Source organism: Vombatus ursinus, unplaced genomic scaffold (assembly GCF_900497805.2).
Source record: "Vombatus ursinus unplaced genomic scaffold, bare-nosed wombat genome assembly UNPS02010822.1, whole genome shotgun sequence".
In the NCBI taxonomy this organism is placed as follows: Eukaryota; Metazoa; Chordata; class Mammalia; order Diprotodontia; family Vombatidae; genus Vombatus; species Vombatus ursinus.
In genome coordinates, this window is record NW_020950600.1 from 5,166,936 (window position 1) to 5,192,368 (window position 25,433).

Genomic DNA, 25,433 nt, shown 5'->3' on the forward strand with positions numbered 1-25,433 from the left:
ATCAATGAAAGATAAGAAAATGCCACTTGGACTTTATCTCTCCTCAAGCCTGAAGCATGGCAGGCTGTGGCTGAACTTTGATCTTCCTTATAAAAGATGTTGCAGCCCAGGACATCTGGGAAACCAGAGTCCTGCCACACATGACATGGGCTGGGAATTAGAGTTCATCTAAGATCACTGGACTTTGTGTCAGGAAGACCTGAGTTCAAATCCAACCTCAAATGCTTCCTAGTTGTGTCACCCTGGGTAAGTCACTTTATCTCTGTCTGTCTCAGTTTCCTCATCTCTCAAATGGGGATAATAAGAATGATACCTACCTTCTAGGGTTGTTGTAAGGCTCAAATGAGATAATATTTGTAAAGTGCTTTGCAAACCTTAAAGCTTTATATAAATGCTAGCTATGGTTATTATTTTTTATTGTTATCATCAGCAAAGTAAAGGGGTTAGACCGCATTGCCTCCAAAGTGACTTTCTGTTCTAGTCATTGGGTATGTTGTTTTCTCAACTCAACTGACTTCATGCTACATTAGATGGGCCTTCCATCTCGACATGATCCTATAATCCCTAAATTATAGAACTGTAGATTTAGAGTTGGAAATTACCTTAGAGGTCATAGTACAGCTCCTTTGTTTTAATTAGAATAATAATAACAATAATAATAACAATAATAGCTCTAACATTCATTGGCATAGCACTTTGCACATGTTTTCCCATTTTCCCTCTACAACAACCTTGGGAAGGAGGCTCTATTATTATTTCCATTTTACAGATGGGGAAATTGAGGCAGACAGCGGTGAAGTGACTTGCCCAGGGTCAGATAGCTAGTAAGCGTCAGAGGCTAGATTTGAACTTAGGTCTTTCCTACTTTAGGTCCAAAGCTCTGTCCATTGTACCACTGAATAGAAGAGAAAGCTATCCAGCACAAGCTCTTTATGCCATAGATGAGGAAACTGAGTCCCAATAAAGTGCACAGAACATCAGAGCAGGAAAGGCCCTTGGAATCCCAAAGGAGAATCTGTGAGCCATCCTTCCACTTGGCAGCTGATTTTTCTCTCTTGATTTGAGAGTGAGAATCCTGGATTGGTACAACTTCAGTCCTCCAGGATGTCAGAAGCAGCCCCTTGGGGGACATTCCCAAGCATTTCTGTTGTGAGCTGTGGAGTCAGAGTATGTGGGCTGAAACCCTGGCATTGCTTCATGCTGCCTTTGTGGTCCTGGAGAGGTCACTTAACTTCAGGGCCAGAGTTTTCTTATCTGTAAAATAAGAGGAAGGGGTGAGGGGACATCTAAGATCCTTTCGTATGGTCCTATGAATATAGAATAGCAAAGCTTGGAGAGTCCTGAGAACAGGGAACGTCAGAGCTTGGAGGGCCCTGAAAACAGGGAATGTCAGTCAGAGCTGGGAGAAACTTTAAAATGTAGCATGACAGAGCTGAAAGGGTCCGTGCTCCATAGCTTTCAGGGGGTTTTATGAACTTGGATGGGAATATACATACATACATACATATATACACACATATAATTTAATATATACTATTTAACACATGCATCACTTATTTAAAAATTTGATTTGATTCCTAAGTAGGGATCCCTAGCCTTCACCAGACTTCCAGATGGCTTAGGACATGAAGGAGGTTAAAGAGTGCTGCTCTAGTCTAGTCTAGAAGTGGCACCATAGTGGATAGAGTGCTAGGCCTGGAGTCAGGAAGACTGGAGTTCAAATCTGGCCTTAGATGCTTACTAGCTGTGTGACCCTGGACAAGTCACTTTACCTGTTGGCCTCAGTTTCCTCATCTGTAAAATGCACTGGGGAAGGAAATGGCAAACTACTCCAACATCTCTGCCAAGAAAAACCCAAGGGGCACCTAGGTGGCTCAGTGGATAGAGCTCCAGCCCTGAAGTCAGGAGGACCTGAGTTCAAATCCAGCCTCAGACCAAACACTTGACACTTACTAGCTGTGTGACCCTGGGCAAGTCACTTGGCCCCAATTGCCTAAAAAGAAAAAAAAAAAAGAAAAATCCAAATGGGGAAAGTGATTTCACATAAAAAAGGCAAGAAAAAGCTTTTACGGAAGAGGGGGAAGGTGTGGAGGAGAGTGTATTAACCTTACTCTTATCAGAATTGGCTCAAAGAGGGAATAAAATACACCCACAATTGGGTATAGAAGTCTATCTTACTGCTGAGTGAAGTGAGCAGGACCAGGAGAACGCCATACACAGTAACAGCAACATTGTGCGACGGTCAACTTTGATAGAGTTAGCTCTTCTCAGAAATGCAATGATCTAAGACAATTCCAAAAGACCCATGATGTAAAATGCTATCCACATCCAGAGAAAGAACTATAGAGTTGGAGCATACTATTTTCTCTTTTTTTTTTCTTTCTCAGGATTTTTTCCTTTTCCTTTTTGTTCTGATTCTTACTTCACAACATGAGTAATGTTGAGATGTGTTTAATATGATTGTACATGTATAACCTATATCAGATTGATTGCTGTCTTAGGGAGAAGCAAGGGCAGGGAGAAAAAATTTGGAACTCAAAATCTTATAAAAATGAATGTTAAAAACTAAAAATAAATAAAAAACCCAAATAAGTACAGTAAAATAAAAAAAAGAAGAAATCTATCTTACTCTACAGGAAAGTAGGAGGGGAAGGGGATGAGAAAAGGGGGAGGGGTGATAGAAGGGAGGGCAGATTGGGGGACAGGGTAGTCAGAAGCAAAATACTTTTGAGGAGGGACAGGGTTAAAGGAGAGACAATAGAATAAACTTGGGGGAATAGGATGGAGGGAAATACAGTTAGCAATAGTAACTGTGAAAAAAAAATTGAAGTGAGTTTCTCTGATAAAGGCCTCATTTCTCAAACATATAGAGGACTGAGTCAAATTTATGAAAATAAGAGCCATTCCTCAATTGATAAATGATGAAAAGATGTGATCAGTTTTCAGAAGAAGTAATCAAAGCTATCAGTAGCTGTATGAAAAAATGCTCTAGCTCACTATTAATCAGAGAAATGCAAATTAAAACTATTCTGAGGTACTACCTCACACTTATTAGATTGGCTAATAGGACAGAAAAGGTAAATGACAAATGTTGAAGGGGACATGGGAAAAATGAGACTTTAATGCACTATTAGAGGAGTTGTGAACTGATTCAACTGTTCTGTAGAGCATTTTGGAACTATGCCCAAAGGGCTGTAAAAACCATGCCTACCCTTTGACCTAGCAATACCACTACCAGGTCTGTATCCCAAAAGAGAGAAAAAACAAAAAGGAAAAGGACCTATATGTGCAAAAATATTTATAGCAGCTCTTTTCTGGGAGCAAAGAATTAGAAATTGAGGGGATGCCCATCAATTGGGGAACGGCTGAACGAGTGGTGGTATGTGATTATGATGGAAATCTATTGTGCTAGAAGAAATGATGAGCAAGATGCTCTCAGAAAAACCTGGAAAGACTTGCATGGGCTGATGCAAAGTGAAATGTACTGTGTTCAAAGTAACAGCAATATTGTAAGGTGATCAGCTGTGAATGACTTAGCTATTCTCAGCAATACAAGCTATTCTCAACAATCCAAGACAAGTCTGACGGACTTACAATGAAAAATACTATCCATCCTCAGAGAAAGAACTGATGGTGTCTGAATATAGATTGAAGCATACATTTTTTACCTTATTTTTCTTGAGGTTTTTTTTTTCTGTTTTCTTTCACAACATGACTACTATGGAAATGTTTTTGCATGACTACATGTGTATAACCTATATTGAATTGCTTGCCTTCTCAATGAGGTGGGGTGAGGAGGGAGGAAGGGAGAGAATTTGAAACTCAAAAGTTTTAAAAACAAATGTTAAAAATTGTTTTTATGTGTAACTGTGTGGAAAATAAAATGCTAAATAAGTTTTTTAAAAAAAGAAAACCCCAAACTCTCCATGTTGGACATGACTGAAATGACCCAGCAAAAACAACAGCTCTAGTCTAACTTCCTTGTTTGATAAAATAATCATAGCAAATAATTGATAGTTACAACATGATCTTATTTATTCTTTCCTTCTTTCTTTCCTCCTTTCCTCCCTCTCTCCCTCCCTTCATTCTTTCCTTCCTTCCCTCTTTCTTTCCTCCCTTCCTTCTTTCCTTGTCCTAGCTCTTTCTTTTTTCCCCCTTTTCAGTTTCTTTCTCTATTTTTTATCTCTTTCTTATTTCTTTGTGTGATGACTATGCTTTGACCTTACAGGGCTAGGCTTGCTACACCTCCCCTTCAGGATGCTAGGGGGTATTGTAAGGTGCCCCTTTTTTCTGCCATCAGCTTGAGCCCTCCTTAGCTATGTCCCACCTCCCCTCACCCAAGTTGTTAGGAGCTGAGACTAGCACCCCAGCTGTATTTCATCACTTAACACCAACCCTCCAAAAGATGTCTACTTCAAAGATATAACAAGAACAAATGTACCAAGACCTCCCCTGGTACCTCCGCTCCATACTCTCTCCTATACCTCTTTGGTCTCTGGGGGAGTAGGCTCAAAACTTAGCTCAGGCACTATACAGCACGTTCTCATCCAAAGGAGGCATGAGTGTTGGGTGAGTACTTCTGTTGAGCCAAAGTCTTGAAGGTCACGCCTCACTCCTGGGCATACCAATGCTTCACTGGCTATGGCTGCCAAATTTGACCTGGATTCTACCTTCCAGATTTAGTGACTCTTGGTCCTAATGAGGGTTGGATGCTGCACTCCCTTCAGCTAGAATGGAGAAGGACAAACCAAAATGCCAAGGAAGTCCCATTTTTGGCGGGCCATATGACCTCAGAGGTAATAAGCATTGTTCCCTTAAAACATGGTCTCTCATTGGACATCATGAGAGAGTCACCAAGTTCCCTCGGATGCAAACAGAGCAAAGAGAGCTTGCTGAAATTGAATGAGGCTGATGGGTCTGGCTATGGAGCCAACGGAAAAAGGTTCTTCCCAACCATGTAGTAGCCAGTCAGGGCAGGGACTGTCTTTTGCCTCTTTTTGTATTCCTAGAACTTAGCACAGTACCTGGCATACAGTAGGTGCTTAATAAATGTTTATTGATTGGTTACTACAGCATATCCAGACTCTCCACAAACTCTCCAAAATATTTCCTTTATACATGATCGCTATTTTGGGAGCCATGTATCTTGTGTCCTCCATGTGGAGAGATTGCATCAACTGGTTTGTGGATGGGCCAGACTTCCATTACGCTGTCTTCCCTGTCTGAAAAACTTTTAGTAACAGGTAGAGGTGCATTTTGAACACACTGTCCAGGCGCCTAATCTAGGACTGTCTTCTCTGGGGAGGTGTGAGCATTGTCTTTTCACTGGCTTCTCCAGTGTAATACAGCACAGAGCCTCAAAACAGTAGATGCCTCAAGACTTTATACAGTCTTTGTCTGAAAACTTTGTCTCTGGAGATAATTATCTCCAGAGACAAAGTTTTCAGATTCAACAAACAAGGACTATGTCACAAAATTTGCTGAAGATTACTGTTTCTTTCTCCGCTATTTTCCAACAGCCTTCTCAGTCTGAAAGATGTCTTCATTCACACTGGCCTTCTCACTTTGGGAGATCCCACAGCCCCTGTGGCCCCTTCCTCTGATTGCTCAGTTCTTCCTGGAGCCTCCATTTTAAGAAAGTGCCCAGGCCTTCCATGTTCCCTACTCCATTCTTCTCTTGGCTCTACTCTTGACTTTCTGGATGATTTCTCTACCATGATTCCATTAGGGCACCTTTTCCCTCCCCTTTCTCTGTTACGTATTGTTCTCTTGTTAGACTGTAAGCTCCTTGAGGGTAGGGATTGTCCTTTTGCTTGTATTTGTATTCCCAGAGCTTAGCACAGTACCTGGCATATAGTAGGTGCTTAATAAATGCTTGTTGACTTGACTGAGGCTTAAATGACCTTCCTCAACCCCGAATCAAAAGGCAAGAAAAAGCAAAGAAAATTGACTTTCTATCTCTGAAGGAAGCTGGAAGCCTGGTCCATACAGAGCTTTCCAGGTCAGGTGGAGCTGTCTATACAGGGATTTAGGATCTGGGGGCAATTAAACGTAACCTCCTCACTCTCGGATGAGAAACTAAACCAACTTGATTTGGTACCCATAGACCTCCTCAGGGGAGGGGTATGCTGCTAAACATTTAACAACCAGCTCTCCAGGAAAAAAAAAGTACACACAACATACTTTTAAGTTTAATCTACATTATTATAATTTTCTCTATCACTTTCTTAACTTTAGCCATAGGTTTCCAAAGTGAACAATACTGCCCCCGAGGGGCATTGGAACATGGGGGAGGGGCATTGAATAAAAATAAGGGGGTAAGGTGGAAGTATAAGAAAAGAAGAGAAGAAAAATTTGAAAAACCATTTGTACATGTTCCACCTGTTGTATAACAGAGTTAAAGTTGTAGTGATTACATTATTTTCCAAATACACACACAAAATGCAAGTTATAATCAATCAGTGGTCAAGTCTGCTGACAGGTCTTAACAGGCAAGTGTTGGTAGGTGAGGATTGTTGAGAAGTTCAGCATGCATTGGCAGGAATATGTGCATGCCATGACTTGTTTACAAATACATTACCATATGGTTACATAATGCAATATTGCATCATCAAAATTTCAATGCAGGAAAAAACCACAAATTTACAGTAAATTGTTAAACTTAAGATGCATCACTTTTTAAAAGAATATTTTTTTGAAATGATGCAAATTAAAAAAAAACTGTTAAAGGGTTAAAGAAAGTAGATTTCCAAGAGGGCATTGAGTAATTTTTTTTTTTGAAAAGGGGGTGGTAGGCCAAATAAGTTTGGGAACTTCTGCTTTAGACAATCAGCAAAACAATAAATCAAGCCCTGACTTATAGCATTTGCCAATTTTTGAGGTCTACATGCTCACACTGAAAATTAAGCAATCAATTCTTGCCAGCTTGTGGGAACTGGTTCCAGTATACCCCTGCCTCAGCTACCATGAACCCACAATGTTATGAGTGAGGCCTGAGCAGACACATTATATATGGGGCCTTGTCTGTGATAAAATTGGGCCCTTTGTGTTTTGAGGAACCCCTAAAGAGAATCTCCACCGGGAATCTTAAATTTTGGATGATCCAGCTTGAGGGGTCATAGGAAAAGTAGGTATATTTGTGTGTGTGTATATATACATATATATATATATATATACACATATACGCAGGTTGTTACTGTTTGGTTGTTTTTCAGTCATGTCTGACTCTTTGTGACCTCATTTGGGGTTTTCTTGGCAAAGATATTGGAGTGGTTTTGCCATTTCCTTCTCCAGTTCATTTTACAGATGAGGAAACTGAAGAAAACAAGGTTAAGTGACTTGCCCAGAGTCACACAGCCAGTAAGGCCAGATTTGAACTTAGGTCTTCCTGATTCTAGGCCCAGCACTCTATCCTGATATGTATATGCTATAATTGTATAGTATATCCCCTCAATGATTCCATTGAGATTATCTTGCAGACTGTTGAATTTGTTGATTTGTTGAATGTTTAAATCGAACATTTGCTGTATTACTGAATCTTTATTGATATTGAGTCTAATGTTCAAATCTACCATCAGACACTTAATGGCCATGTGACTCTGAGAAAATCACTTAACTTCAGTTTGCCTCAGTTTCCAAATCTGTAAAATGGGGATGATAATAATAACAGCTTCCTCCCAGGGTTGTTGTGAGGATCAAGTGAGATATTTGTAAAATGCTTTGCAAACCTTAAAGTGCTGGATAAATGCTAACTATTATTATTATTAGCTATTATTAATGTGAAGAAAAATGGAGTTTGCATCATGAGAATAATAATAACACAAAAATATCTAGCATTTATATAACAACTACTATGTGCCAGTAACTACGCTAATATTATCTCATTTGATTCTCACAATAAGCCTTTGAGTGAGATATTGTTATTAGGTAGCACAGTGGATAGAGCGCTGGGCCTGGAGTCGGGACGACTCATCTCCCTGAGTTCAAATCTGGCCTCAGACACTAGTTGTGTGACCCTGGGCAAGTTACTTCACTCTGTTTATCTCAGGTTCCTCATCTGTCAAAAGAGCTGGAGAAGGAAATGGCAAACCACTCCAGTATCTCTGCCAAAAAAAATCCCAAAATGGAGTCACGAAGAGTCAAACATGACTGAAAACAATTGAACAACATTATTACTAACCTCATTTTACAGTTGAGGAAACTGAGGCAGACAGAGGCTAAGTGACTTGCCCAGGGTCACACAGCTAGTAAGTGTCTGAGACGGGATTTGCATTCAAGTCAGAATGCTGGTGCCTAATTGAGAAATGTTTATATTTTTCTCTTTTGTGTAAACAGACCTAGCTAGAGCGCTTGCCTTATTGTGAGATTCTTCTACCCTGCAAATTTATGTGGCAAAGCTTGCTCATGTGCCTAGAAACTCTAAGTAAACAATCTTTAGTGCCTAGTTCCTTTTCTTGGGACCCTTATCTATTTGGGGCTTAGTTGACCTTATTTTGGCTATTTTTCTTCCTGAACCTGTCCTGTCACGTGAGCTTGCAATCCCATCTGGACTGCCCTTACAGTGACAGGGATCTATTGAGAAAAATTTGCAAGTGTCCTTTGGAATGAGGACCCAGAGGAAATTTCCATCTAGTGGAACTAGGAGAGGGTAACTTCTGTGACTTCAGCTCAGCAAAAGGACTCATCTGGCAATCATGCCCCATCTGGGCATGAACTTGGAGGAGCCAACGCTGTGTTGGAACAGAGCTAAATTCCAAGTCTATTTCCCTAGAGACTGAGGTGGTGTAAGGGAGAGTATGCCCTGAAAGTACTGGGGGAAATGCTTGCATTTTTGTTCTTTCTGATCTTTGAAGTCAGTATCAGCCTCAGTTTCCTCACCTGTAAAAAAAGGATAACGATGGCACCTACCTTACACAGGTTTTTGTGGTTTTTTGGGGAGGGGAGGGCTAGGCAATGGGGTTAAGTGACTTGCCCAGGGTCACACAGCTAGTAAGTGTTAAGTGTCTGAGGCAGGATTTGAACTCAGGTCCTCCTGACTCCAGGGCTGATGCTCTATCCATTGCGCCACCTAGCTGCTCCCACAGTTGTTTTGAGATCTAATGAAACAACACGTATGAAGAGCTTTACAAACCTTAAAGCATTATATAAACGCTATTATTGTTATTTATTGTTATTATTATCCTTTTGTAAAAGCCAGTTGACGTTAAATGGAACTGGAGCACTAGATACAGGCTCTTAACAAATAGCAGGGAACACAGCCAAGCCTCACAGAGACACCCCAGAACCTGGGCAGGCTCCTCTGCAACCCTGAGGGGAGATGTCGCAGGTCCCGACTGGGATTTGTTTGTTTGTTTGTTTCACCTGAATTCTCCTGATTGGCTGTCCCCCTCTCCAGAATTCACCAGATAACTGCAATCCTCACTTCCTTCTTACTGGGGAAGAGATCATAGCTCACATGTCACTTTCAGCCTCTACGAAGGGATGGCTCTTTGTGCCCAAGGGAACATTGCAGGTTCCCAAGGGAAGAGAGACAGAACTTTTTAGCTGGTGAGTCTCATTTCCCAAGGGGTCTTAATCCACCTGATGTGAGCTGTCTAGCCGGAGGTGGCCTGACAACATACAGACTTGTTTGACTTTTAAAATGCAATCCCTAGTAAAATAGAGACCGGACTCTCTCCATCAAAATAAGCAAAAGTGAGGAGTGAGATTAGAGTTTTGGGGGACAGGGAATTTATGCAAGCCAGTCATTTGTTGTTCAGTCGTGTCCAACTCTTCATGACCCTCTTTTGGCGTTTTCTTGGCAGAGATACTGGGGCGGTTTGCATTTTCCTTTTCCAGCTCATTTTACAGATGAGGAAACTGAGGCAAATAGGATGAAGTGACTTGCCCAGGGTGACACAGCTAGTGTCTGAGGTGCTCTATCCACTGTGCCACCTGGCTGACCCATCTAGCCATTGGAAAACCCTTAATTAGTTCCTGAAGTTGATGATTCTTTTTTTTTATTAATTTGATTTATCAACAATCACTTCCATAAACTTTTGAGTTTTAAAGTTTTCTCCCCCTCCCTCCCCACCTCCCTCCCCAAGATGGCTTGCAATCTGATATAGGTTATACATATATATTCTTATTAAACATATTTTCACATTAGTCATGTTGTAAGGAAGAATTAGAACCAATAGGAGGAACCACAAGAAAGAAAAGAAAACAAAACAGAAGAAAAAAAATAGCAAATAGTATACTTCGATCTGCATTCAAACTCCATAGTTCTTTTCTCTAGATGTGGATGGCATTTTCCATCATGAGACTTTTGGAGATGTCTTAGATCTTTGTATTGCTGAGAATGGCTAAGTCTATCAGCGTTAGTCATCACATAGTGTGGCTGTTACTGTGTACAACATTCTCCTGGTTCTGCTCACTTCACTCAGCATCAGACTATACAAGTCATTCCAGGTTTTTCTGAAGTCTGCCTGCTCATCATTTCTTATAGCACAATAGTATTCCATTACATTCATATACCACAACTTGTTCAGTCATTCCCCAACTGATGGGCATCCCCTCAGTTTCCAATTTTTTTTGCCACCACAAAAAGAGCTGTTATAAATATTTTTGTACATGTGGGTCCTTTTCCCATTTTTATGATCTCTTTGGGATGAAGTTGATGCTTCTTGGAAAGGACTTGTTTTACCTGTAGTAATGAGGGCCTTAAATTCAGGCTAAAGAATGTGTATTTTATCCTAGGAGCAATAGGGAGCTGTTAGGGGTTTGTAATGAGATGATCAGGCTTGTGTATTATTAGGAAGATTTCTTTTTTAATTAGTTGTGTGATGAATAGGTTGGAAAGGAGAAGACACCTTTCTTTCAATAGACAGTTGGGTTGCACAGTGGGTAGAGTCCTGGGCCTGGAGTTAGAAAGCTGTTGTTCAGTTGTGTTTAGTCTCATCTGACTCTTTGTGACCCCATTTGGGGTTTTCTTGGCAAAGACACTGCAGTGGTTTGCCATTTCCTTCTCCAGGTCATTTTGCAGATGAGGAAAATGAGGCAAACAGGGTGAAGTGACTTGCCCAGGGTCACACAGCTAGTCAGTGTCTGAGGCCAGGTTTGAACTCATGTAGCAGAATCTACCTGATGCAAGGCCTGGTACTCTATCCCCTGCACCACCTAGCTGGCCTGGAGTCAGGAAGATCCGAGTTCAAATCCAACCTCTGACACGTAATAGCTGTGTGACCTTGGGTAAGTCACTTAACCTCTGTCTGTCTTAGTTTCCTCAACTGTAATATGGGGATAATAACAGCACTTACCTCCCAGGATTGTTGTGAGGATCAAGTGAAATAAATCTTCTTATTTATTTAGTTATTTTTAGTTTTCAACATTCACTTTTATAAGATTTTGAGTTCTAAATCTTACCCCCTTCCCCAAGACAGCATGCAATCTGATATAGGCTACACATGTATAATCATATCAAATATGGTGAAATAATATTCTTATGAGGTGCTTAGCATGACACCTGCCGCATAGTAGGTGCTATATAAATGCTATATATTATTATTACCCTTTCTCATTATTGGAGAGGGGATGTGCCTTTTTTAGGGAGTTAGAGATTATGGAATCTCAGAATTGGGAGGAACCTGAGAGTTCATTTCGTCTAAATCATTGCTGGAAAAAGTAATTCCTCTCTAACAAAGGGCTCATCTAATGTACAGATCTCAAATGAAAAGGAACCCACTATGTCTCCAGGCGGTCATTCCCAACTCTAGACAGCCCTAATCGTCAGTAAATTTTTGCTGACATTGACTCCCAAACCTCTGTCTCCTAGCTGCTCCCTCTGGGACCAGATCAGGCTAATCCCCCTTCCCAAAGCCAATCGTTCATCTGCCTCCTGGCATTGAACTATGGCCTGAACACCCTCAGGAGCCTTGCCAGAGGATAAATCACCCTCCAAGTCAGGACAGATTGAAGAGCTCACAGAGGGTGAAGTCAGCAGAACCAGGCAAACAATCTATACCGTAACAACGTTGAAAAAACAAACAATTTTCAAAGACGTAAGAAATCTGATCAACCCAATGATCACCTATGATTCCAGAGAGCTGAGGAGGAAGAAAGATGATGAAGAACATTGCCCACCTCCTGGCAGAGTTGTAATGGACTAAATATATAGAATGACATACATATTTTGGGACATGGCCAATTGGACAATTTGTTCTGCTTGGCTATGCATATTTGCCTAGTAAAGCACGCTCTGGGGCACTCTCCCAGAGACAGGCTGGCGACATTTCTGTCTCAGGTTGTTGGGGTATCCCAAAAGTATTGGGGAACTGGGGGAAGGCTTTACTGCCATTGACTTGAGCACCCACTCACTGTATTCCTCTCATTGTTAGGGGCCAGAGACTACCACCTAAGTTGTATTTAGACATTTAATATCAGATGGTTTTTTACAAAGGGATGGTTACTTCAAAGATATAGCAAGAACCAAGCACAGAATAAAAAGAACATTTATTCCCGACATCTTGGGGACATATTCTCCCTTACACCAGCTTGGTGTCTGTGGAGAGTAGGCTCAATCTAATTCAGTTTCTCCACAGCCTTGGTACCACCAAGTTCTTGTTTAGATGTGTCGTGACCACTAGATGAGTCCAAGTCTCAACAGCCACTGTTCTGGGGCCTTTAATGTTGTTTTTGAAGGTCAGTCCTTATAGTTGGGAGCATACAGGCCTGGTTGCAAACCTAAGGCCTCTGGAGCTTTGGGATACCAAGGCACCCTCTGTATCTTTCAAACTCACAGTCTTGGAGACTGTACTCTAGGAGCTAGAGAAAAAACAAAAACAAAAACAAAAAACAACCCAGATGCAGAGGTCTCAGAAGGGAGAAGATCCTAAGCCCCTTATAGCACGGTTTCTCACCGAGATCCCCCAAGAGCAAATGAGGAAGTAGCAGAGGGGGACAGTCTGAACGTCGTCCCAGCAGCCAAATGAATAGCCTCCTTTTCAAAACCGATCAGAAACACAGGACGCCCACTCGTGGTCCAGGGTACTCCCCTTATATCCTGTCGTGTTCCTTGTTACTTCCAATATATAGAAAATTCTCTGTTTGGCTTTTAAAGTCTTTTATAACTTAGCCTCTTGCTACATTTCTAGTCTTCTGGCACTTTACTGCCCTCAGTGTTTCTGGCCATGAGGGTCTTCCTGTCCCTGTTTGATTTTTTTTTTTTTATTAAAGGGACCATCCCTTGGCTCACTTCTCAAACAGCCCTAATCACTGAATGGGCATTGCCTCAGTCAATGGAAGGGCCTTAGCTTAAAAAGGCCAAGGTCTCCTGCTGCATCTGGGATCATCTCCAGTTGTGCTGATCTATATCTGGCTACCGGACCCAGCTGGCTCTGGAGGAGAAAGTGAGTCTGATGACTTTGCTCAGTCCTTCCTCACTGTAATCCAATTCACTTGCAAGTCATGGCATCACCTCCTTGATGTCATGGTCCTCTTAGAGAATGAAGGACAAACCACAGAAGCCCTCTGTGTATATTGTGATCCCGTTAGATTGTAAGCTCCTTGAGGGCAGGGAGTGTCTTGTCTCTTTTTGTATCCTCAGTGCTTAGCACAGTATCTGGTGCATAGTAGGTGCTTCATAATGTTTATTTGTTTATTGATTTTTATCCCTCCAGTGACTTGGCCAAGTGCTGTTCCTCAGACGCCACCATCATAATCATGATGATGATGATGATATTAATGTTTATATAACACTTAATATGTACCAAGCACCATGCTAAGTGTTTTATAATTAGTATCTCATGTGATTCCCCACAGCAACGCTGAAAGGTAGGCGTCATTATTATCCTTATTTTACAAATGGGGAAACTGAGGCAAACAGATTAGCCTAGAGTCACATAGATGGTCACACTCTATCACCTGACTCTAGGCATTTTCAGTGGCTGCTGCCCCAGGTCTAAAATGTTCTTTCCTTCTCATTTCCAGCTCCTGGCTTTCCCAGCTTCCTTCAAGTCCCAGCTAACGTCCAACCTTCTGCCAGAAGCCTAGTTCTCCTTAATCTTAGCGCCTTTCTACTGAGATTACCTTCAATTTATCCCATCTATATCTCACTTGTACACAGTTATTTGCATGTTGTCTCTGTTCCTATTAGACTGTGAGCTCTTTGAGGGCAGGGGCCGTCTTTTGTCTTTTTTTTGTATCCCCAGAACTTAGCATGAGGCCTGGCACATAGTAGGTGCTTAATAAATGCTTGTCGACTTGTCAGGGCCCAGTTGCTCCACAGAGAGAATTACATCAGCTGAACATGTTGATAAGGCCTTCACATGTGGCATACCCCAGTTATATTTGTTACATGGGTTTTGTTGTGTTTTTTGGTTGTTTTTTGTTTCTAGTGGTGGGGAAGGAGGGATGTGAGAGAAAGAGAAAAGAAATGCTAGTTAATTGAAAAGAAAATGATTGTTTAAAAGAGTGCTGATAGAATCACAGAATCGATGAATTAGAAGGGATGCCAGACGCCAGGCTGAACAAGTGACCTTCCTACAACATACCTGCTGAGTCTGGTCTTCCACCAAACCCCAGAGAGTATTTGACACTTCCTGACTTAAAGACGCTACTACTACATTGGGAAAACAAAATGTTTAGAAAAATTTATTGCATATCACAAGGCAGTGTATCTGATGATTTGATTCAATTTAAGCACTTATTAAACATTTGTTTTTGCTTTGTTTTCAAGAATGGGTCTCTCTATCTCCACCTGCCTGCAAGTGCAGTGGCCACTCATGGGCCCAATCACCATGAAAGCTCTGATCCCCTCCTTTTCTGACCCATCCCTCTTTACCCCTTCTTAAGTGGTTTGGCTGCCCTCCGCCTTCAAGGGCTCACCATGTCTGGGCCAGACTGAGGGCAGCTGTCCAATCAGCTTGGCTTACTCCAGCTCAGAACTCCAGAACAGAAGTGACCCACCATCCTCAGCCTCCTCAGCATTCACAAGCACAGATGTGCAGGTCCATGCCTGGCTTAAGGACCTGTCATAAGCATTTCTCAATGCAGACAAAGATTCCATGTTTAAAGAAGACGTGATTCCTGCCAGTATGGAAATTACAGACTAATAGAAATCATGGCATTGTGATTATAGAGATGAAAGGGACCCACTGACCATATAGTATAACTTTCTTATTTTACGTTTTAGGAAACTGAAGAGAAAAGTAGTATCACAAGTGAATATTTGAATGTTTATTCTGTCTATACACCTATGTGTTGCCTGCCCCATTAGAATGTAAAGTAGAGGTGCAGCTAGGTGGTGCAGTGGATAGAGCACCGGCCCTGAAGTCAGGAGGACCTGAGCTCAAATCTGACCTCAGACCAAACACTTGACACTTACCTGCTGTGTGACCCTGGGCAAGTCACTTAACCCCAATTGCCTAAAAAAGAAAAAAAAATGTAAAAAAAAAAAAAGAAGAATGTAAGGTAGATAGTGCATTGGAGAGGGTCACTAAGTCTTGATTTCAAAACCAGCCTCAGATACTTCCTAGCTTGTGACCTTGGGCAAGTCACTTAACCTCTGTTTGCCTCAGTTTTCTCATCTGTAAAACAGGGATAACAAGAGCACCTATACCTCCCAGGGTTTTTGCAAAGATAAAATGAAATAATATTTATGAAGCGCTTTGCAAACCTTAAAGTATTATATAATTGCTAGCTACTATTATTCCATATAGTGGTTGTTTCATTCTTTGTCTTTGTTACCCTAGCATCTAACATAGCTCCTGGTATACATTAGATACTTAATAAATGCCTGTTGATTGATTGATTGAAACTCAGGTCGTCTGACTCAAGAGTCAGTGTTCTTTTCAAGGATTTTGCTCTCATCCATGTGGAAGTCCTCTCTACTTACATAGATTTCCAACCCCAATGCCGATCTTGATTCCAGTGAGTTTGAGAAGTTGATCAACCCTCCAGTGACATGTTTCCTTACTATTAATTAGGCTAGTCCTTGGAAAGGGCAGCTAGATGGTACAGTGGATACAGCGCCAAGCCTGGAGTCAGGAAGACCTGATTTCAAATCTGGCTTCAGACACTTGCTAGCTGTATGACCCTGGGCAAGTCACTTCACCCTATTTGTCACAGTTTCCTAATCTATCAAATGAGCTTGAGAAAGAAATGAAAAACTGCTCCAATATCTTCGCCAAGAAAACCCCAAGTGGGCTTATGAAAAGCTGGACACGACTAAACAACAACAAAGTCCCCGGACAATTGAAGCAGCACTTCTAGGCAATGGGGTCATTAATTCAGAGCTGGAAAGGACCTTAGAGGGCTTGACCTGAACCCTTTCCAGTTAATGGTGATGATAGTGATAAATAATAATGACTGATACAAAACACTTCAAGGCCAGGAGGCCATTTAGTAGTCTACTCTAATAGTCAAAATAAGAAAGAATAAGAAGTGAAGAGAAGGGGATGGATATAGGAGATGTTGTGGAGGCAAAATCAGCAGCCAGTCACTTGGATGAGCAGGGAGTCAACACCTAGAATCCTTCCAGTAAGATGGAGAACCTCCAGGCCTTCCTATCTGCCCTGCCATGGTACCATGCAGACCTTTGGGCAATCTGACCTGCTGGTGCACTCCAAGTACCCGTTGATCTTTCCATCTGCCCCACATAGAATCCTGAAAATTTCTGGGCCTTTCCATCCAGCTTGCAACCGAAGCCTTCCTATGTATTGACTCCTACTATGTATTGGCTCCTACTGTGTATTGGCTTCTACAATTAGAGTATAAACTTCTTGAAAGACTTTTTTCTCTATTATACATAGTAAATGCTTAATAAGTGTTTTTTCCTTCATTTGTTGAATACGATTCATCATCTGATTGAATGGAGAGAGAGAAAGAGAGAGAGAGACAGAAAGAGAGGGAGGGAGAAAGAGACAAGAAGAGAGGGAAGAGAAGAGAGAGAGAGAGAGAGAGAGAGAAAGAGAGAGAGACACACACAGATGAAGGGGGGGGAGAGAGAGGCAGAGAGAGAGACACAGAGAGAGGAGAGAAAGAGGAAGGGAGAGAGAGAGAGAGAGAGAAGAATGAAGGAGGACTCCAAAGGCATAAACCCGGGTGAGTGTGAGGATGAACCGATCTACCAATCGACAAATATTTACTAAAGACCAGCTATGTGGCGGGCACCATACCAGGTGTTGGGCAGACAAAGATAAAAATAAAACAGATTTTGCCCTCAAAGAACTTGCATTATTTGGGAGAGAACATGGTGGTGATAATCTCAACAGAAATAGGAAAGTTGGGGGAAGAAAATATTTGGGGTAGGAAAATGGTGGTAAGTTCAGTCTTGGATATGTTAAATTTGAGATGCCAATGGGCCATCCAGATGGAGATCTCCAGAGGGCAGTAGGAGAGGGGAGACTGGAGTTCAGGAGAGAAATCAGGGGTAGATACATAGATTTGGGAGTCAGAGAGATGATCTTTTAAATGCAGGAAGATGGATAAGGTCTCAGAGAAAGCGTTGAGAGAGAAAAGGAGAGAGTTCAAGGCACGCTGTTGGAGGTGTTCATGTTTTGTAGGAAGGAAGGAAACTATGGAACCTGTGAGATAGAGCAGGAGGCAGCTAGGCAGGGAGGAGGAGAGCCAGTGAGGACAGTATCATGGAAGTTAAGAAAGCGGTGAGTTGGGGCAGCTAGGTGGCACAGTGGGTAGACCTCTGACCCGAGAGTCAGGAGGACCTGAGTTCAAATCCAGCCTTAGACGCTGACTAGCTGTGAGACTGTGGGCAAGTCACTTAACCCCCGATTGTCTCAAAAAGAAAAAAAGGCAGGAGTACATGGTATTTCTTGTATGTTCTTCATTCCCACAGCCACCACCTTGATGCCGGCCCTCATCATCTCACACCTGGACTATTGTTAACAGCTCTCCCGGCTCAAGTCTCTCTCCCCTCCAATCCATCCTCCCCTCGGCTTCCCAAAGTGACCTTCCTAAAGCAGAGGTCTGTCCTGATCACTCCCCACCCTTCCTCACTCCATAAACTCTAGTGGCTCCCTATTATGTCCTGAATCAAATAGAAAATCCTCCCTAACCTGTTCCCTTCCTCCTTCCCAGGCTTCTTATCAATGCTCCCCGCCACATAGCCCATGATCCGGGGACACTGTCTCTAGCTGTTCCTCCAACATGACTCTATTTCCCACCTCGGTGTCTTTTCACTGGCTGCCTTCAGGCTTCTGTGCCAGGAATGCTTTTCCTCCTCACCTCACCTCTGCCTCCAGACTTCTCTGGCTTCCTTCAAGATTCTGCTCAGGCGTTCTAGTCTCCCATCTCCTAGGACCTTCCCTCTGGATTACCTTCTATTTACTCTGTCTATACCTTGTATATACATAACTGACTGTGTGCCATCATCCCCAGGAGAGGAGAAGCTCCTTGAGGGCAGGGGTGGTTGTTTGCAGCACTTAGCACAGCGCTTGGCTTGTTGACTGACCGGTCAGCAGTGTGGGATGCTGCCAAAAAGTCACTGGAGGTGAGGATTGAGAAAAGACCCTGAGATTTAGCAGCTAAGAGACCACTCCTGACTTTTGAGAGAGTGACTTCAGGAAACTAGGTCAGAAAACAGATTGTACGGGGTCAAGGAGTGAATGTGTGGTGGGGAAATAGAGACAGCTAGTGTTGACTGTTCTTTCTAGGATTTTCATGGGAAAGGGAAGAGAGCTACAGACAATAGTCTTGAGGGAAATAGAGAGTGAGAGGAACAGAGAGAATTAGAGAAAAGGGAAAAATCAGTGGAGCAGATTCCAGGTGGACAGAGATGGGATCCTAGGCATGCAATGGCCGGGGTAGCCTTAGCAAGGGGACCGGCAATTCCACCTTCTTAAACCAGAGCAAAGGAGGAAAGGATGGGAGAAGACGCAGAGAAGTGTTTGAGGTGAGTGGGAGGGAAGCCGAGGGAGTGCATAATAATGGCCTCGGTCTTTTCAGTGGAATACTGGAGGAGCAGAGAGAATCTGCTCGCAGGGGAGGCAGGGATGAAGCTGGGGACTTGAAGAGAGAAACTTTGGAATGGCTGTTATGGCAAGTGTAGATGCCAATCAGAAGTGAGGTAAAAGGATTGCCATGTGCCACTGAGGGTTCATTTGAGGTTAGATCGCATGAATTTGTAGTGGGCCCAGAACATAGAATTCCTCAGCTATCCAAAAGAAAGAGCAGGGAAGGGGGAGGGTAGGAGTGAGCCAGAGCTTGGTGAACTGGCTCTGGAGTCAGGAGGATTTGATGTCAAATCCAGCCTCAGACACTAGCTGTGTGACCCTGGGCAAGTCACTTAACCCCAATTTGCCTTCAAAAAAAAAAAAGAAAAGAAAAGCAATTGAAGCAGATGACATGGGGAAGTTAGTCAGTGTTTGTAGAAGCATATTAAAAAAAATAGGGGCAGCTAAGTGGGGCAGTCGACAGAGCACCAAGCCTGCAGTCAGCAAGATCTGAGTTCAGATCTGGCCTCAGACACTTACTAGTTGTGTGACCCTGGGCAAGTCACTTAACCTCTATTTGCCTTAGTTCCTCATCTGCAAAATGGGAACACACTGGAAAAGGAAATGGCAACCCACTCCTCTGTCTTTGCCACATAGAGTTGGACACAACTGAATAACAATTGCACGTAGTAAAAACTTAGTAAATGCTTAAAAACAACAATGTTGCAAACAAGGAAAGGTCTAGAGGTCAGGGGGTTCAAAGGTGGTGGATCCCACCTTGTTGAACCGATGAAGGGAAGAAGATGAGGTTCTAACAGAAAGGATGAACTATGGGACCAGCATGGTTAGGATAAATTAGGCAGAGGGAGAGGTGGAAGGATAGGAGGCCATGATTAGAAGGGATTTTAAAGTTTAAAACGTTGGCAATGTACCAGTTTGGGGTCATGGCTGCCTTGCAGTTCCACCTGTCAGACCCAAGATTTTCATTGGCTTTCTCCTGTGCCTGGAACTCTTTTCCCTTTTTTTTTGCTTTGTTTTTGGTGAGGCAATTGGGGTTAAGTGACCTGCCCAGAGTCACACAGCTAGTGTTATGTGTCTAAGGTCAGATTTGAACTCAGATCCTCCCGACTCCAGGGCCGATGCTCTATCCACTGCCCCACACAGCTGCCCTAGAGCTCTTCTTCCTCATCTCCACCTCCTAACCTCCCTGGCTTCCTACAGTCTCAGTTAACCCTGCCTTCTGAAAAAGGCACTCCCAGCCCTCCTTAGTCTTGGTACCTTCCCTTGAAGGCTACCCCCCGATTTATCCTGTGTATACCTGTTTATACGTAGTTGTTTAGATTTTGTCTCATTCCTCACTAGACCTGGAGCTGCTTGAAGGGAGAGCCGTGGTTTTTGTCTTTCTTCGAATCCCCAGCACTTAACACAATGCCCAGCACATAGTAGTTTTTAGTAGATGCCACTTGAGCAAAGGTCAGGTCTAAGGCATGCCCACCCTTGTGACTGAGGTAAAGGGAAGACAGAGTCATTGGAATTGAATCTGGAGGCTAGTTTTTTTATTAAAGGGTAATCAGCGTGAATACCAAAGTTGAAGGCAGGGCATGGGGTGGGTAGGAAGACTAGAAGTCAGATACTGAGAGTGATCTGCAGAGGGGTGGATGACAGCAAGAAGGAATGAGACAGAATCATGTGCTGGCTAGAGGGAACTTCAAAGGAGGAGCGCTTGCTTAGTGATGGTGGCTGACAGAAAATGAGAGTGGACCAAGTATGACAATGGAATTGGATGGAAAGCATTTTTTAAGCACTTTTGTTGTTCAATTGTGCCCAACTCTTTATGAGCCCATTTGGGGTTTTCTTGGCAGAGATAATAGAGTGGTTTGCCATTTCCTTCTCCGGCATATTTTACAGATGAGGAAAGTGAGGCAAACAAGGTGAAATGACTTGTCCAGGATCACATAGCTAGTAAGTGCCTGAGGGCAGATTTTAGCTCAGGGAGATGAGTCTTCCTGACTCTAGGCCTGGCATCTTATCCACTGAACCAGCTAGCCCTTGCTTTGTGCCAAAACACTGGAGTTCACATTCTAATTGGGGGAGGCAATACACATAGGAGAATATAGCTGCAGAGGAGATGGTAAGCTCCAGGGTCCTTGGGTTGCACTGAGTAGAGACTACCTCTCAGCCCGTCTAGGGTCTACTCCCACTGTGTGGCATCCTCTGTTCCTGTAAGGTGGCACTATCAGCTGAATCCACGATAATGTCCTGCAGGTATTTTCAGCATCCATCCATCCATTTAGTCTCGGAATCCCTAGCTCAGTTCAAATATTCCTACAGGAAGCCCATCCTGATCTCCCCAGGTGCTGTGCCCTAATAATCAATCAATCAACAAGCATATAAGTACTTGGTGTAGTGGATAAAGAACTGTCCTTGAAGACAGGGAAGTCTGGATTCAAATCCTGTCTCTGACATATCCTGGCTGTATGACCCTGACCAAGTCACGTCTCAATGCTCTAGGCAACTCTCTACAAATATAAGCTGCAGAGAAGATGCCAACCTTCAGTGGCAGAAAGATTTCTTCATTGGGGAATGAGAAAACCCATTCCCTGTGTCAGTAAAATCATGGATCTGGTAGCTATCCCTAACCCTCTGTGCCAGGCATTGGAGATACAAAAACAGAAACGAAACAATCCTTGCCCTCAAGAAGATTACATTCTAATTTTTTTTTAATTTTAATTTTTTTATTTTTAGGCAATTGGGGTTAAGTGACTTGCCCAGGGTCACACAGTTAGTAAGTGTCAAGTGTTTGGTCTGAGGTCAGATTTGAACTCAGGTCCTCCTGACTTCAGGGCCAGTGCTCTATCCACTGTGCCACCTAGCTGCTCCAAGAAGATTACATTCTATTGGGGGAAACACACATATGATAAATACGCTGATAGAAAAAAAGAAAAATTAGATTAAAAAATAAAAGGAAGAAAGGTAGGTAGAAAGATAAATAGATAAAAAATAGAAATATAGATAGGTAGATAAATAGAAAGATAGAAAGGTAGATAGAAAGATAAATAGATAGGAAGATAGAAAGAAAGGTAGCTAGAAAGATAGATTAAAAACAGATAAATAGGAAGAAAGAAAGTTAGCTAGCTAGAAAGATAGATAAATAGATAAAGATATAAGAAGAAAGATATAAAGAAAGGTTAATGGAAAGATAGATAAACAGAAAGAAAGGTAGTTAGAAAGATAGATAAATAGAAAGACAGAAAAAAGAAAGGTAGATAGATAAATAGAAAGACAGAAGGAAAGGTGGATAGAAAGATAGGAAAACAGAAAGAAAGATAAGTAGATAGAAAGACTGAAAGAAAGATAAATAGAAAGAAAGATAGGCAGGTGAAAAGATAGAAAGAAGAATAGCTAGAAGGATAGATAGGAAGATAGAAAGAAAGGTAGATAGAAAGATAGGTAGCTAGAAAGATCAAAAGGTAGATAAGTGGATAGGAAGAAAGATAGATAAATAGAATGATAGATGAAAAGATAGATAAACCGAAAGAAAGGTAGATAAAAAGATAGGAAGAAAGGTAGATAAATAGAAAGATAGAAAGGTAGATAGAAAGATAGGAATAAAGATAGGTAGCTAGAAAGATAAATTGATAGGAAGAAAGGTAGAAAGAAAGATAGGTCGATGAAAAGACAGATAAACAGAAAGAAAGGTAGATAAATATATAGGAAGAAAGGTAGATAGAAAGAAAGATAGATAGATAAACATAGACAAGTGAATGCAAAGTCATTTGGGTGGTGGCTAGTGGGGGAAGCAGGAGGAATCCAGGAACGCCTCTGGGAGGAGGGAGCAGCTAAGCTGAGCCTTCAAGGACATTAAGAATTCTTTTTTTTTAAAAAAATAATTTATTTTTAATTATCAACAATCACTTCCATAAGCTTTTGAGTTTTAAATTTTTCTCCCCCTCCCTCCCCACCTCCCTCCCCAAGACAGCGTGCAATCTGATATACATTGCTATTAATGACACTAAGAATTCTAACAGGCAAAGGGAAGGAAGGAGCATCTTCTGGCCATGGAAAATGCCTTGTGCAAAGGATGTCAGATCTAAGGCTGGAAGGGACCGAAGAAGCTGTCTACTCCATTCTCCTCTACACCAAGGCCAAGGATTTACCCAAGGTTATACAGGCTGGAAATAGCAGGGGGAGGATTTGAACCCTGATCCTTGGTCTCCAGAACCAGTACTTTTCCCATTATGAAAGGTAGAGAGGCAGAATATTGAATATCACATTATGGTTAATATCAACTGCTCCAGCTTCCTTCAACTCCCAACTCATATCCCACCTTTCCTGGGAAGTCCTCCCCAGACCCTGTTCATTCCAGTGCCTTTGCTGTGTTAATTCTTTCCTAGTTATCCTGTATATAGCTGTTTGCATCTTGTCTCCCCCGTTAGACTGTAAGCTCCTCGAGGGCAGGGCTGTCTTTTGTCTCTTTCTGTATCCCAGTTTAGCAGAGTGTCTGTCATGTAGTAGGCACTTACTAAATGTTTGTCGATTAATTGATTGCTGGAACTTAGAGCAAGTGCAGAGGATTGATGTGCTCAGACCTGGAAGGGAAGGCAGGAACCACACTGCCAAGAGCTTCGCATCAATGATTTTGCTTACCCTTCTGCATTTGTTATGAGGGAGCATTCTGTGGGCACTACGGAAGTGGGCCAGGGGAAGTTTTAGCGTCTATCCGGGAATGATTGGTGTAAAAAGCAAAACAAAAGGAAAACTTTGAAAGAAATTAGGAAGCCCACAGCTGCACGGCCTCCACCAGATGTGTTCTCACCAAGGCAGGATAGCAGGACGATGATGACTTTCCCTGATCTGGACCTCACGTTTCCCCTAGTGCAGCCTAAGATTACATTAGCTCTAGTGGTGATGATGTACCTGTTCCCATTAAAGAAGAGCATAGGTCTGGCTTTGTGGTTGTAGTTTTTTTTTTTTTTTTAAATAGAAAACATTAGAAATAATAGAAAACAGGATCCATGTTCTCAATGACCAATGTGATCTATCCATGCATAATCATGGAAATATATACATAGTCAGTCAATAATCATTTATTATGCACCTACTATGTTCCAAGAACTGTGTGAAGTGCTTTACAAACATCTCATTTGACATAATGAGATTAATAGATAAGCATTTATTGTCCAACTCTTTGTGACTCCATTTGGGGTTTTCTTGGTGAAGATGCTGGAGTGGTTTGCCATTTTCTACTCCAGCTCATTTTACAAATGAGGAAACTGAGGCCAACAGGGTTAAGTGACTTGCCCAGGGTCACCCAGCTAATAAGTGCCTGAGGCCAGATTTAAACTCAGGAAGATGAGTCTTTCTGACTCCAGGCCCAGCACTTTGTGCATTGTACCTACTATGTGCTTTCTATGTGTCAAACACCATGGGAAGAGCTTTAGGAACATCATCTCGTTATAGATAGTGAGAACTAATAAATAGCCTTTATTGTGTGCCTACTATGTGCCAGTAGGAAATGCCAAGGATGGAAAGAAAGGCAAAACCATTGTCCCTACCCTTGAGGAGCTCACCTTCTAATGGGAGAGACAACATGCAAATAACTATGTGTCTACAAGATATATGCAGTGTAAATGGGAAATGCTTATAGAGGGAAGGCATTAGCCGTGGGGGAGGGGGAGGTGACTGGGAGAACCTTTTACAGAAGGTGAGATTTGAACTGAGTCATGACAAAAGCCAGGGGAGATGAGATAAGAAGGGGAAGCACTCCGGGCATTGGAGACATCCAGTGAAAAGACCCAGAATTGGGTGGTGGAGGGTTGTGTGCAGAGAATAGCAGAAGGCCAGATTACTGGAGCGGAGAATGTGCAGTGAGGAATAAAGTGTGAGAGGACTGAAAGGGTAGGGAGTGGCCAGGTGACGAAGGGCTTGGAAAGCCAAATAGCATTTTGTGTTTTATTCTGGAGGTCATAAGGATCCACCAGAGTTTAGGGGAGGAGTACATGGTCAGACCTGTGCTTTAGGAAGATGGTTTTGGTAGCTGAGTGATGGATAGACTGGAGTATAGGGGGATGATGAGGTGGGGGGTGGGGTGAGGTGGGGAGAGTGGGGTATGTGATGAGGCAGGGAGACCAGTCAGAAGGCCATTGCAGTGGTTCAGGTGTGGGGTGATGAGGGTCTGCACCAAGGTAGTGGCTAAGTGAGGAGAGAGGAGCAGACGTATATGACCAAGGCCTTGAAGGTAGAATCTACAATATTTGACAACAGATTGAATTTGTGGCATGTGTGAGAGTAAGGAGTCAAGCATATTGAGGTTCTGAACTTGAGAGACTGAGAATATGGTTGCTGGATGGCTGTAGGAAACTTGGAAAGAGGAAGGGTTTGGATATAAAGATGAGTTCTGTTTTGGACATGTTGAGTATGAGATAACTAGAGGATATCCAATTCAAGATGTACTAAAGGCCGTTGGTGAGGGGAGACTTTAGCTCAGGAGAGAGATATTAGCTGGAT